General features: G+C 46.5%; 32 non-coding genes and 1 pseudogene across 32 annotated transcripts in view; all 33 read right to left on the bottom strand.

Moving 5' to 3' along the window:
- Window positions 1–78: 78 nt before the first annotated feature.
- LOC125792590 (5S ribosomal RNA) lies at window positions 79–197 on the bottom strand. Its single transcript, XR_007432322.1, has one exon. It is a non-coding gene; the product is annotated as a 5S ribosomal RNA (ribosomal RNA).
- A 110-nt stretch (window positions 198–307) lies between these two features.
- Window positions 308–426, bottom strand: LOC125790823 (5S ribosomal RNA). The gene has a single exon (XR_007430549.1). It is a non-coding gene; the product is annotated as a 5S ribosomal RNA (ribosomal RNA).
- A 110-nt stretch (window positions 427–536) lies between these two features.
- Window positions 537–645, bottom strand: LOC125792707 (5S ribosomal RNA; annotated as a pseudogene).
- Window positions 646–755: 110 nt separating this feature from the next.
- LOC125792102 (5S ribosomal RNA) lies at window positions 756–874 on the bottom strand. Its single transcript, XR_007431834.1, has one exon. It is a non-coding gene; the product is annotated as a 5S ribosomal RNA (ribosomal RNA).
- Window positions 875–984: 110 nt separating this feature from the next.
- LOC125791844 (5S ribosomal RNA) lies at window positions 985–1,103 on the bottom strand. Its single transcript, XR_007431576.1, has one exon. It is a non-coding gene; the product is annotated as a 5S ribosomal RNA (ribosomal RNA).
- A 110-nt stretch (window positions 1,104–1,213) lies between these two features.
- LOC125791984 (5S ribosomal RNA) lies at window positions 1,214–1,332 on the bottom strand. Its single transcript, XR_007431716.1, has one exon. It is a non-coding gene; the product is annotated as a 5S ribosomal RNA (ribosomal RNA).
- Window positions 1,333–1,442: 110 nt separating this feature from the next.
- LOC125791771 (5S ribosomal RNA) lies at window positions 1,443–1,561 on the bottom strand. Its single transcript, XR_007431503.1, has one exon. It is a non-coding gene; the product is annotated as a 5S ribosomal RNA (ribosomal RNA).
- A 110-nt stretch (window positions 1,562–1,671) lies between these two features.
- Window positions 1,672–1,790, bottom strand: LOC125792655 (5S ribosomal RNA). The gene has a single exon (XR_007432374.1). It is a non-coding gene; the product is annotated as a 5S ribosomal RNA (ribosomal RNA).
- A 110-nt stretch (window positions 1,791–1,900) lies between these two features.
- LOC125790822 (5S ribosomal RNA) lies at window positions 1,901–2,019 on the bottom strand. Its single transcript, XR_007430548.1, has one exon. It is a non-coding gene; the product is annotated as a 5S ribosomal RNA (ribosomal RNA).
- Window positions 2,020–2,129: 110 nt separating this feature from the next.
- Window positions 2,130–2,248, bottom strand: LOC125790821 (5S ribosomal RNA). The gene has a single exon (XR_007430547.1). It is a non-coding gene; the product is annotated as a 5S ribosomal RNA (ribosomal RNA).
- Window positions 2,249–2,358: 110 nt separating this feature from the next.
- Window positions 2,359–2,477, bottom strand: LOC125790820 (5S ribosomal RNA). Its single transcript, XR_007430546.1, has one exon. It is a non-coding gene; the product is annotated as a 5S ribosomal RNA (ribosomal RNA).
- Window positions 2,478–2,587: 110 nt separating this feature from the next.
- LOC125791751 (5S ribosomal RNA) lies at window positions 2,588–2,706 on the bottom strand. The gene has a single exon (XR_007431483.1). It is a non-coding gene; the product is annotated as a 5S ribosomal RNA (ribosomal RNA).
- A 110-nt stretch (window positions 2,707–2,816) lies between these two features.
- LOC125792101 (5S ribosomal RNA) lies at window positions 2,817–2,935 on the bottom strand. Its single transcript, XR_007431833.1, has one exon. It is a non-coding gene; the product is annotated as a 5S ribosomal RNA (ribosomal RNA).
- Window positions 2,936–3,045: 110 nt separating this feature from the next.
- On the bottom strand, window positions 3,046–3,164 carry LOC125790819 (5S ribosomal RNA). The gene has a single exon (XR_007430545.1). It is a non-coding gene; the product is annotated as a 5S ribosomal RNA (ribosomal RNA).
- A 110-nt stretch (window positions 3,165–3,274) lies between these two features.
- LOC125791983 (5S ribosomal RNA) lies at window positions 3,275–3,393 on the bottom strand. Its single transcript, XR_007431715.1, has one exon. It is a non-coding gene; the product is annotated as a 5S ribosomal RNA (ribosomal RNA).
- A 110-nt stretch (window positions 3,394–3,503) lies between these two features.
- LOC125791770 (5S ribosomal RNA) lies at window positions 3,504–3,622 on the bottom strand. The gene has a single exon (XR_007431502.1). It is a non-coding gene; the product is annotated as a 5S ribosomal RNA (ribosomal RNA).
- A 110-nt stretch (window positions 3,623–3,732) lies between these two features.
- LOC125792053 (5S ribosomal RNA) lies at window positions 3,733–3,851 on the bottom strand. The gene has a single exon (XR_007431785.1). It is a non-coding gene; the product is annotated as a 5S ribosomal RNA (ribosomal RNA).
- Window positions 3,852–3,961: 110 nt separating this feature from the next.
- Window positions 3,962–4,080, bottom strand: LOC125790817 (5S ribosomal RNA). The gene has a single exon (XR_007430543.1). It is a non-coding gene; the product is annotated as a 5S ribosomal RNA (ribosomal RNA).
- Window positions 4,081–4,190: 110 nt separating this feature from the next.
- Window positions 4,191–4,309, bottom strand: LOC125792047 (5S ribosomal RNA). The gene has a single exon (XR_007431779.1). It is a non-coding gene; the product is annotated as a 5S ribosomal RNA (ribosomal RNA).
- Window positions 4,310–4,419: 110 nt separating this feature from the next.
- Window positions 4,420–4,538, bottom strand: LOC125790816 (5S ribosomal RNA). Its single transcript, XR_007430542.1, has one exon. It is a non-coding gene; the product is annotated as a 5S ribosomal RNA (ribosomal RNA).
- Window positions 4,539–4,648: 110 nt separating this feature from the next.
- On the bottom strand, window positions 4,649–4,767 carry LOC125792066 (5S ribosomal RNA). Its single transcript, XR_007431798.1, has one exon. It is a non-coding gene; the product is annotated as a 5S ribosomal RNA (ribosomal RNA).
- Window positions 4,768–4,877: 110 nt separating this feature from the next.
- LOC125791825 (5S ribosomal RNA) lies at window positions 4,878–4,996 on the bottom strand. The gene has a single exon (XR_007431557.1). It is a non-coding gene; the product is annotated as a 5S ribosomal RNA (ribosomal RNA).
- A 110-nt stretch (window positions 4,997–5,106) lies between these two features.
- On the bottom strand, window positions 5,107–5,225 carry LOC125790815 (5S ribosomal RNA). The gene has a single exon (XR_007430541.1). It is a non-coding gene; the product is annotated as a 5S ribosomal RNA (ribosomal RNA).
- Window positions 5,226–5,335: 110 nt separating this feature from the next.
- Window positions 5,336–5,454, bottom strand: LOC125790814 (5S ribosomal RNA). The gene has a single exon (XR_007430540.1). It is a non-coding gene; the product is annotated as a 5S ribosomal RNA (ribosomal RNA).
- Window positions 5,455–5,564: 110 nt separating this feature from the next.
- LOC125790813 (5S ribosomal RNA) lies at window positions 5,565–5,683 on the bottom strand. The gene has a single exon (XR_007430539.1). It is a non-coding gene; the product is annotated as a 5S ribosomal RNA (ribosomal RNA).
- A 110-nt stretch (window positions 5,684–5,793) lies between these two features.
- LOC125790812 (5S ribosomal RNA) lies at window positions 5,794–5,912 on the bottom strand. The gene has a single exon (XR_007430538.1). It is a non-coding gene; the product is annotated as a 5S ribosomal RNA (ribosomal RNA).
- A 110-nt stretch (window positions 5,913–6,022) lies between these two features.
- Window positions 6,023–6,141, bottom strand: LOC125790811 (5S ribosomal RNA). The gene has a single exon (XR_007430537.1). It is a non-coding gene; the product is annotated as a 5S ribosomal RNA (ribosomal RNA).
- Window positions 6,142–6,251: 110 nt separating this feature from the next.
- Window positions 6,252–6,370, bottom strand: LOC125791725 (5S ribosomal RNA). The gene has a single exon (XR_007431457.1). It is a non-coding gene; the product is annotated as a 5S ribosomal RNA (ribosomal RNA).
- A 110-nt stretch (window positions 6,371–6,480) lies between these two features.
- Window positions 6,481–6,599, bottom strand: LOC125792628 (5S ribosomal RNA). Its single transcript, XR_007432347.1, has one exon. It is a non-coding gene; the product is annotated as a 5S ribosomal RNA (ribosomal RNA).
- Window positions 6,600–6,709: 110 nt separating this feature from the next.
- On the bottom strand, window positions 6,710–6,828 carry LOC125790810 (5S ribosomal RNA). Its single transcript, XR_007430536.1, has one exon. It is a non-coding gene; the product is annotated as a 5S ribosomal RNA (ribosomal RNA).
- Window positions 6,829–6,938: 110 nt separating this feature from the next.
- LOC125792261 (5S ribosomal RNA) lies at window positions 6,939–7,057 on the bottom strand. Its single transcript, XR_007431993.1, has one exon. It is a non-coding gene; the product is annotated as a 5S ribosomal RNA (ribosomal RNA).
- Window positions 7,058–7,167: 110 nt separating this feature from the next.
- LOC125791786 (5S ribosomal RNA) lies at window positions 7,168–7,286 on the bottom strand. The gene has a single exon (XR_007431518.1). It is a non-coding gene; the product is annotated as a 5S ribosomal RNA (ribosomal RNA).
- A 110-nt stretch (window positions 7,287–7,396) lies between these two features.
- LOC125790809 (5S ribosomal RNA) overlaps window positions 7,397–7,500 on the bottom strand; it is a 119-nt gene continuing 15 nt past the window's right edge. The window contains exon 1 of the ribosomal RNA XR_007430535.1: window positions 7,397–7,500. This exon is cut by the window's right edge and continues 15 nt beyond it. This is a non-coding gene — a ribosomal RNA (5S ribosomal RNA).

The following is a 7,500-nucleotide window of genomic DNA, read 5'->3' as shown; positions in this document are numbered from 1 at the left end:
AACTTCATCTATGTTGGGTTTCAGATAACAAACTAGTAATGTATAACAAGACCATGGTAATGGAAGCAAGAGGGGAAAAGCTTACAGCACCTGGTATTCCCAGGTGGTCTCCCATCCAAGTACTAACCAGGCCAAACCTTGCTTAGCTTCCGACATCAGACGAGATCGGGCGTTCTCAGGGTAGTGTGACCGTAAGCCATTGCAGAGCTCTCATCAAGACTACTTATGCAACTTCATCTATGTTGGGTTTCAGATAACAAACTAGTAATGTATAACAAGACCATGGTAATGGAAGCAAGAGGGGAAAAGCTTACAGCACCTGGTATTCCCAGGTGGTCTCCCATCCAAGTACTAACCAGGCCAAACCCTGCTTAGCTTCCGAGATCAGACGAGATCGGGCGTTCTCAGGGTAGTGTGACCGTAAGCCATTGCAGAGCTCTCATCAAGACTACTTATGCAACTTCATCTATGTTGGGTTTCAGATAACAAACTAGTAATGTATAACAAGACCATGGTAATGGAAGCAAGAGGGGAAAAGCTTACAGCACCTGGTATTCCCAGGTGGTCTCCCATCCAAGTACTAACCAGGCCAAACCCTGCTTAGCTTCCGAGATCAGGCGTTCTCAGGGTAGTGTGACCGTAAGCCATTGCAGAGCTCTCATCAAGACTACTTATGCAACTTCATCTATGTTGGGTTTCAGATAACAAACTAGTAATGTATAACAAGACCATGGTAATGGAAGCAAGAGGGGAAAAGCTTACAGCACCTGGTATTTCCAGGTGGTCTCCCATCCAAGTACTAACCAGGCCAAACCCTGCTTAGCTTCCGAGATCAGACGAGATCGGGCGTTCTCAGGGTAGTGTGACCGTAAGCCATTACAGAGCTCTCATCAAGACTACTTATGCAACTTCATCTATGTTGGGTTTCAGATAACAAACTAGTAATGTATAACAAGACCATGGTAATGGAAGCAAGAGGGGAAAAGCTTACAGCACCTGGTATTCCCAGTTGGTCTCCCATCCAAGTACTAACCAGGCCAAACCCTGCTTAGCTTCCGAGATCAGACGAGATCGGGCGTTCTCAGGGTAGTGTGACCGTAAGCCATTGCAGAGCTCTCATCAAGACTACTTATGCAACTTCATCTATGTTGGGTTTCAGATAACAAACTAGTAATGTATAACAAGACCATGGTAATGGAAGCAAGAGGGGAAAAGCTTACAGCACCTGGTATTCCCAGGTGGTCTCCCATCCAAGTACTAACCAGGCCAAACCCTGCTTAGCTTCCGAGATCAGACGAGATCGGGCGTTCTCAGGGTAGTGTGACCACAAGCCATTGCAGAGCTCTCATCAAGACTACTTATGCAACTTCAACTATGTTGGGTTTCAGATAACAAACTAGTAATGTATAACAAGACCATGGTAATGGAAGCAAGAGGGGAAAAGCTTACAGCACCTGGTATTCCCAGGTGGTCTCCCATCCAAGTACTAACCAGGCCAAACCCTGCTTAGCTTCCGAGATCAGACGAGATCGGGCGTTCTCAGGGTAGTGTAACCGTAAGCCATTGCAGAACTCTCATCAAGACTACTTATGCAACTTCATCTATGTTGGGTCTCAGATAACAAACTAGTAATGTATAACAAGACCATTGTGATGGAAGCGAGAGGGAAAAAGCTTACAGCACCTGGTATTCCCAGGTGGTCTCCCATCCAAGTACTAACCAGGCCAAACCGTGCTTAGCTTCCGAGATCAGACGAGATTGGGCGTTCTCAGGGTAGTGTTACCGTAAGCCATTGCAGAGCTCTCATCAAGACTACTTATGCAACTTCATCTATGTTGGGTTTCAGATAACAAACTAGTAATGTATAACAAGACCATGGTAATGGAAGCAAGAGGGGAAAAGCTTACAGCACCTGGTATTCCCAGGTGGTCTCCCATCCAAGTACTAACCAGGCCAAACCCTGCTTAGCTTCCGAGATCAGACGAGATCGGGCGTTCTCAGGGTAGTGTGACCGTAAGCCATTGCAGAGCTCTCATCAAGACTACTTATGCAACTTCATCTATGTTGGGTTTCAGATAACAAACTAGTAATGTATAACAAGACCATGGTAATGGAAGCAAGAGGGGAAAAGCTTACAGCACCTGGTATTCCCAGGTGGTCTCCCATCCAAGTACTAACCAGGCCAAACCCTGCTTAGCTTCCGAGATCAGACGAGATCGGGCGTTCTCAGGGTAGTGTGACCGTAAGCCATTGCAGAGCTCTCATCAAGACTACTTATGCAACTTCATCTATGTTGGGTTTCAGATAACAAACTAGTAATGTATAACAAGACCATGGTAATGGAAGCAAGAGGGGAAAAGCTTACAGCACCTGGTATTCCCAGGTGGTCTCCCATCCAAGTACTAACCAGGCCAAACCCTGCTTAGCTTCCGAGATCAGACGAGATCGGGCGTTCTCAGGGTAGTGTGACCGTAAGCCATTGCAGAGCTCTCATCAAGACTACTTATGCAACTTCATCTATGTTGGGTTTCAGATAACAAACTAGTAATGTATAACAAGACCATGGTAATGGAAGCAAGAGGGGAAAAGCTTACAGCACCTGGTATTCCCAGGTGGTCTCCCATCCAAGTACTAACCAGGCCAAACCCTGCTTAGCTTCCGAGATCAGAAGAGATCGGGCGTTCTCAGGGTAGTGTGACCGTAAGCCATTGCAGAGCTCTCATCAAGACTACTTATGCAACTTCATCTATGTTGGGTTTCAGATAACAAACTAGTAATGTATAACAAGACCATGGTAATGGAAGCAAGAGGGGAAAAGCTTACAGCACCTGGTATTTCCAGGTGGTCTCCCATCCAAGTACTAACCAGGCCAAACCCTGCTTAGCTTCCGAGATCAGACGAGATCGGGCGTTCTCAGGGTAGTGTGACCGTAAGCCATTACAGAGCTCTCATCAAGACTACTTATGCAACTTCATCTATGTTGGGTTTCAGATAACAAACTAGTAATGTATAACAAGACCATGGTAATGGAAGCAAGAGGGGAAAAGCTTACAGCACCTGGTATTCCCAGGTGGTCTCCCATCCAAGTACTAACCAGGCCAAACCCTGCTTAGCTTCCGAGATCAGACGAGATCGGGCGTTCTCAGGGTAGTGTGACCGTAAGCCATTGCAGAGCTCTCATCAAGACTACTTATGCAACTTCATCTATGTTGGGTTTCAGATAACAAACTAGTAATGTATAACAAGACCATGGTAATGGAAGCAAGAGGGGAAAAGCTTACAGCACCTGGTATTCCCAGGTGGTCTCCCATCCAAGTACTAACCAGGCCAAACCCTGCTTAGCTTCCGAGATCAGACGAGATCGGGCGTTCTCAGGGTAGTGTGACCACAAGCCATTGCAGAGCTCTCATCAAGACTACTTATGCAACTTCAACTATGTTGGGTTTCAGATAACAAACTAGTAATGTATAACAAGACCATGGTAATGGAAGCAAGAGGGGAAAAGCTTACAGCACCTGGTATTCCCAGGTGGTCTCCCATCCAAGTACTAACCAGGCCAAACCCTGCTTAGCTTCCGAGATCAGACGAGATCGGGCGTTCTCAGGGTAGTGTAACCGTAAGCCATTGCAGAACTCTCATCAAGACTACTTATGCAACTTCATCTATGTTGGGTCTCAGATAACAAACTAGTAATGTATAACAAGACCATTGTGATGGAAGCGAGAGGGAAAAAGCTTACAGCACCTGGTATTCCCAGGTGGTCTCCCATCCAAGTACTAACCAGGCCAAACCGTGCTTAGCTTCCGAGATCAGACGAGATCGGGCGTTCTCAGGGTAGTGTGACCGTAAGCCATTGCAGAGCTCTCATCAAGACTACTTATGCAACTTCATCTATGTTGGGTTTCAGATAACAAACTAGTAATGTATAACAAGACCATGGTAATGGAAGCAAGAGGGGAAAAGCTTACAGCACCTGGTATTCCCAGGTGGTCTCCCATCCAAGTACTAACCAGGCCAAACCCTGCTTAGCTTCCGAGATCAGACGAGATCGGGCGTTCTCAGGGTAGTGTGACCGTAAGCCATTGCAGAGCTCTCATCAAGACTACTTATGCAACTTCATCTATGTTGGGTTTCAGATAACAAACTAGTAATGTATAACAAGACCATGGTAATGGAAGCAAGAGGGGAAAAGCTTACAGCACCTGGTATTCCCAGGTGGTCTCCCATCCAAGTACTAACCAGGCCAAACCCTGCTTAGCTTCCGAGATCAGACGAGATCGGGCGTTCTCTGGGTAGTGTGACCGTAAGCCATTGCAGAGCTCTCATCAAGACTACTTATGCAACTTCATCTATGTTGGGTTTCAGATAACAAACTAGTAATGTATAACAAGACCATGGTAATGGAAGCAAGAGGGGAAAAGCTTACAGCACCTGGTATTCCCAGGTGGTCTCCCATCCAAGTACTAACCAGGCCAAACCCTGCTTAGCTTCCGAGATCAGACGAGATCGGGCGTTCTCAGGGTAGTGTGACCGTAAGCCATTGCAGAGCTCTCATCAAGACTACTTATGCAACTTCATCTATGTTGGGTTTCAGATAACAAACTAGTAATGTATAACAAGACCATGGTAATGGAAGCAAGAGGGGAAAAGCTTACAGCACCTGGTATTCCCAGGTGGTCTCCCATCCAAGTACTAACCAGGACAAACCCTGCTTAGCTTCCGAGATCAGACGAGATCGGGCGTTCTCAGGGTAGTGTGACCGTAAGCCATTGCAGAGCTCTCATCAAGACTACTTATGCAACTTCATCTATGTTGGGTTTCAGATAACAAACTAGTAATGTATAACAAGACCATGGTAATGGAAGCAAGAGGGGAAAAGCTTACAGCACCTGGTATTCCCAGGTGGTCTCCCATCCAAGTACTAACCAGGCCAAACCCTGCTTAGCTTCCGAGATCAGACGAGATCGAGCGTTCTCAGGGTAGTGTGACCGTAAGCCATTGCAGAGCTCTCATCAAGACTACTTATGCAACTTCATCTATGTTGGGTTTCAGATAACAAACTAGTAATGTATAACAAGACCATTGTAATGGAAGCAAGAGGGGAAAAGCTTACAGCACCTGGTATTCCCAGGTGGTCTCCCATCCAAGTACTAACCAGGCCAAACCCTGCTTAGCTTCCGAGATCAGACGAGATCGGGCGTTCTCAGGGTAGTGTGACCGTAAGCCATTGCAGAGCTCTCATCAAGACTACTTATGCAACTTCATCTATGTTGGGTTTCAGATAACAAACTAGTAATGTATAACAAGACCATGGTAATGGAAGCAAGAGGGGAAAAGCTTACAGCACCTGGTATTCCCAGGTGGTCTCCCATCCAAGTACTAACCAGGCCAAACCCTGCTTAGCTTCCGAGATCAGACGAGATCGGGCGTTCTCAGGGTAGTGTGACCGTAAGCCATTGCAGAGCTCTCATCAAGACTACTTATGCAACTTCATCTATGTTGGGTTTCAGATAACAAACTAGTAATGTATAACAAGACCATGGTAATGGAAGCAAGAGGGGAAAAGCTTACAGCACCTGGTATTCCCAGGTGGTCTCCCATCCAAGTACTAACCAGGCCAAACCCTGCTTAGCTTCCGAGATCAGACGAGATCGGGCGTTCTCAGGGTAGTGTGACCGTAAGCCATTGCAGAGCTCTCATCAAGACTACTTATGCAACTTCATCTATGTTGGGTTTCAGATAACAAACTAGTAATGTATAACAAGACCATGGTAATGGAAGCAAGAGGGGAAAAGCTTACAGCACCTGGTATTCCCAGGTGGTCTCCCATCCAAGTACTAACCAGGCCAAACCCTGCTTAGCTTCCGAGATCAGACGAGATCGGGCGTTCTCAGGGTAGTGTGACCGTAAGCCATTGCAGAGCTCTCATCAAGACTACTTATGCAACTTCATCTATGTTGGGTTTCAGATAACAAACTAGTAATGTATAACAAGACCATGGTAATGGAAGCAAGAGGGGAAAAGCTTACAGCACCTGGTATTCCCAGGTGGTCTCCCATCCAAGTACTAACCAGGCCAAACCCTGCTTAGCTTCCGAGATCAGACGAGATCGGGCGTTCTCAGGGTAGTGTGACCGTAAGCCATTGCAGAGCTCTCATCAAGACTACTTATGCAACTTCATCTATGTTGGGTTTCAGATAACAAACTAGTAATGTATAACAAGACCATGGTAATGGAAGCAAGAGGGGAAAAGCTTACAGCACCTGGTATTCCCAGGTGGTCTCCCATCCAAGTACTAACCAGGCCAAACCCTGCTTAGCTTCCGAGATCAGACGAGATCGGGCGTTCTCAGGGTAGTGTGACCATAAGCCATTGCAGAGCTCTCATCAAGACTACTTATGCAACTTCATCTATGTTGGGTTTCAGATAACAAACTAGTAATGTATAACAAGACCATGGTAATGGAAGCAAGAGGGGAAAAGCTTACAGCACCTGGTATTCCCAGGTGGTCTCCCATCCAAGTACTAACCAGGCCAAACCCTGCTTAGCTTCGGAGATCAGACGAGATCGGGCGTTCTCAGGGTAGTGTGAACGTAAGCCATTGCAGAGCTCTCATCAAGACTACTCATGCAACTTCATCTATGTTGGGTTTCAGATAACAAACTAGTAATGTATAACAAGACCATGGTAATGGAAGCAAGAGGGGAAAAGCTTACAGCACCTGGTATTCCCAGGTGGTCTCCCATCCAAGTACTAACCAGGCCAAACCCTGCTTAGCTTCCGAGATCAGACGAGATCGGGCGTTCTCAGGGTAGTGTGACCGTAAGCCATTGCAGAGCTCTCATCAAGACTACTTATGCGACTTCATCTATGTTGGGTTTCAGATAACAAACTAGTAATGTATAACAAGACCATGGTAATGGAAGCAAGAGGGGAAAAGCTTACAGCACCTGGTATTCCCAGGTGGTCTCCCATCCAATTACTAACCAGGCCAAACCCTGCTTAGCTTCCGAGATCAGACGAGATCGGGCGTTCTCAGGGTAGTGTGACCGTAAGCCATTGCAGAGCTCTCATCAAGACTACTTATGCAACTTCATCTATGTTGGGTTTCAGATAACAAACTAGTAATGTATAACAAGACCATGGTAATGGAAGCAAGAGGGGAAAAGCTTACAGCACCTGGTATTCCCAGGTGGTCTCCCATCCAAGTACTAACCAGGCCAAACCCTGCTTAGCTACCGAGATCAGACGAGATCGGGCGTTCTCAGGGTAGTGTGACCGTAAGCCATTGCAGAGCTCTCATCAAGACTACTTATGCAACTTCATCTATGTTGGGTTTCAGATAACAAACTAGTAATGAATAACAAGACCATGGTAATGGAAGCAAGAGGGGAAAAGCTTACAGCACCTGGTATTCCCAGGTGGTCTCCCATCCAAGTACTAACCAGGCCAAACCCTGCTTAGCTTCCGAGATCAGACGAGATCGGGCGTTCTCAGGGT

This window comes from Astyanax mexicanus, unplaced genomic scaffold, assembly GCF_023375975.1.
Source record: "Astyanax mexicanus isolate ESR-SI-001 unplaced genomic scaffold, AstMex3_surface scaffold_36, whole genome shotgun sequence".
In the NCBI taxonomy this organism is placed as follows: domain Eukaryota; kingdom Metazoa; phylum Chordata; class Actinopteri; order Characiformes; family Acestrorhamphidae; genus Astyanax; species Astyanax mexicanus.
The sequence above is the reverse complement of the archived record's forward strand: the minus strand, read 5'-3'. Positions and strand labels throughout refer to the sequence as shown.